Consider the following 3,437-nt stretch of genomic DNA (forward strand, 5'->3'; position numbering starts at 1 on the left):
ACTGGAATCTATCCAATTTCACAGCACACTAACTTGAATGAAGAAAGCAGGTTTCCTGGCTTCAGGTCCTTTGTGAACAAGAAGGTCAGGGTCTCCACAGCGTCCATGTATGCAAGAGGGAGAAGCTCCTCCCTAAGCTATGAACCTAGGAGGACATTTAGAGAAAGGTAGAGCCCCAAGTTCAAATCGGGGTCTGTTCATCAGCAGCCTGCCCCGCTCTATAAATACATTATCTCAGTCTGCCCTTGAGGTCAGGTAGCCACACCGCAGGAATGGCTCTAATTGCATGTCCTTAATTCCCCCCCCCAACTTTGCAAAGGCAGCATTGAGCCCTGACGCATCATCTTTCTGGCGACTGAAAAAGGAAAGAAAATGAATACCAACAATTACAGTCAAACTGTCATGCTCCAAGTTGCTTTCAACCTAAAGTCAAAGGACAGGGACATCAGCTTTTGTAGGAGGAGAAGCATTGGAAAATACCTACTCTGAAGGTGGAAACAGAGAAAATCTGTTCTTTCACTGCAGATGCATTCTAGTTGTATCTCCTCCAATCTGTACAGAAGGTGTTTATAACTTTTAACTGAAGGGATGTTTGGGAGAGGATCTCTGTCACCCTTTTCTTAGCACTTCTAGGTACGGTTCCTGATAGTTTTTTTTAAAAAAATGACTGTATTTTCAGTTATCCAAGGAGTCTGTAGTTCTAGAGTTCACAACAATTATTTTTCAAGCCAGCCAAAGGACTATGTGAAATTGAAATTGGACACTCAACTTATTTGTTTCTTCTTTTTCATCTTAGTTTGAGTACTGGAGTGAGTTGTTGAAGCCTCTTGGCTTTGCGCCCCCTTCTGCAAATCAGTATTTTCATTTCCTATCTAATGCTTGATGAAGCTGGAAGAAAGCAGTGTCAGCTTTAATATTTATCCAAATAAATTACTTAAGAACCATAGAATTGTAGAGTTGGAGGGACCATGAGGGTCATCTTGTCCAACCCACAACCTTGAGATTAAGTCTCATGCTCTACCAACTGAGCTATCTTGGCTTGTAATAGACTAACATATACAATTCAAAGCTTTCTAATTTAATCAGTTCTCCCATTCACTTGTCTCTAATATCCCCTTATGCACTTTTCTCTTCTAGAACTATATCAGACTGATAAACATTTTCTGGCTGGAAACAGGTGCTAGAGTATCCTACACTAATAGTTCCATTTTTGAGGAGTTACCTGGTTCTTCTCCAAATACTGTCTTGGAACTGACTTAGATACCATTTTTTTTCTTCTGTCAGCCCAAGAATAGTGTTGATGTGCCTTTCCTTACTGTTGGGGAGGAAGGAGAAGAGCTTGAATATAAAATACCAAATGAAACAGTAGGTTATTGTGTTATTTGATCAATAATCTTGTCTCCAAAAGTATTGAGCAGTTTTATTATTTTTATATGAGAGTGCTGTTGTGCTGTAGAGACTGTCCTGTTATAAAGTAGGAACTAAGAGAGAATGAACTAGCATCTTGGATATTGTCCAGCAAGGAATTGCTGAGCAAATGGGAGTTGCTCCGTGTTACACGTTTGGCAAGTGAAATGCACAGACAATTTCCCCCTTGGATCTTGTGAGATACTGGATATTATAATGAAGATGATCTGTGCTCCACAGCAATATATGTATGTGCCTTAGGATTCACGCTGTTCAAGCTGTGCCTGTTACAGACCATAATATATGCACCAACCCTGCTATGCAACCAAAGAAGCAGTTTAAACACAGATCTTGCCCTGGGCTAGAGGGCAAATGGGCCATGTGTGCCTTTGAGCGGTTTCAGACCCATTTCTTTCAGCAGTGCTAGCTCTGTAGATGTCAGTCTCTTGCTAGCATTGCTGTTAATTTGTTATAATGGGAATGTGAAACATGCCTGCACTGACAGTCTAGTTGAAAACTAGTTTGTCCATTATCTATTTTTGGAAAGGTTCAATGGTGGAATGGTTTGACGTTTTCTGTTTAAATAAATGTTGACACTCAGTTGCCTTGTGTGTTCTGAATTTTCTAATAGAATGAGATATGTATGCTTACTTGTAGCTCAAGTACAGATCCATGATTTCAGCATCAACTCTGGACTTCTCATCTTGCTTGAATGGAACAAACGCTTTTTTTCCCAGTACTTCGTTGTACACTTGCAGTCATCAGAATGTTTAGGATGGATGTCTTGCGCTTTCAGTGAGAGAGCTTGCCTCTAGTTTTTTTTGAGCCTCCGCCCCCAAGGCACATCTTAAAATCTCTACAACTTTGGCTCTACAGAATTAGCTATCATCACTCGTATTTTTGTCATGTAAATTATGTTAGTAATTACCAGCTTTATTGCCATCAGTAACCAGTGTACTAATAAGACAAGGATAGCACACACTGGTTAGAAATATGATAACTAACGCTGTTGAGAGGTGGATATGTATCTTTGAGTCTGGAACAACTAATAGAGATGAGGATTCCCTGTTTTCTCAAGAGTACTGTATCTTGAAAAGCAGAGGACCCATATCTCGGGTTTTTTAAGGTAATAAGGAGAGCAGGTATAGCAGATATTTGTTATTAGGAGATGTGCCCTCCTAGAATTTGCAGTGCTGTGAAGTGTTCCCATATGCTGGCTGTCATTCTTGGGGACGATGGTGTGTTTATTTAGAAATGATTAAAAATTATGCAGCCCCATCAACATAGAACTCCCTCACTGTTAAACCCACATAGCAGGTTGAAGGGCTGTGCTGAAAGTTACTTACAGAAGCTCTGCAATACAGTCCCCGATTAATATTACACGCGAGGTGGTGCTGATGTTGGCTTGGATTCCCAGTCAAAAAACTCCATACCTCACATATGGCAGCAGCAAAAATCAGTCTACTTAAATTGCCTCCTCAGACCTCTGGTGCCAAATCAAGGCTCAAGTGTATTCAGAAACTTTATACACAGCTGATTGCATATAGACTCATCACATATTTTTAAATGTTCAAAACAATATATATATTGCATATGAAGGTAAGTAAACCCAAATAAGAGTAGAGCCATCTCTCTCTTCTATGGTTTTGGCATCTTCCAATAGCCACACATGCATAATAGAGTATACTGCAATGTTTTTTTGGGGGTGAGGGGTCTGCTTGTTTTTTAACTCCTTTGAAACAATCTGAATCTTTTCAAGTGCATATTTCTTGCTGTTCTGCATACAGTGGCCAAACTATTTCGTTGAAGAGATAATCTCTAAATGGTTGTGACCCAAGGAAAATGGGTTTCTGGATTTTTCTTTAATTCCTCTTGAAGGGATTAAAAAATTTCCTTGGCTGGTACAGGGAGAAACCACTGAAAACCAGCCTCTCTTGTTTGATAATATCACCCTTGAAAGCATGCAGAAAGCAAACAAGGGGAGCTGGAAATATCCATGTATGCAATGGAGAAAACCAGTCTGTCATCAA

Source organism: Lacerta agilis, chromosome 1, assembly GCF_009819535.1.
Source record: "Lacerta agilis isolate rLacAgi1 chromosome 1, rLacAgi1.pri, whole genome shotgun sequence".
In the NCBI taxonomy this organism is placed as follows: Eukaryota; Metazoa; Chordata; class Lepidosauria; order Squamata; family Lacertidae; genus Lacerta; species Lacerta agilis.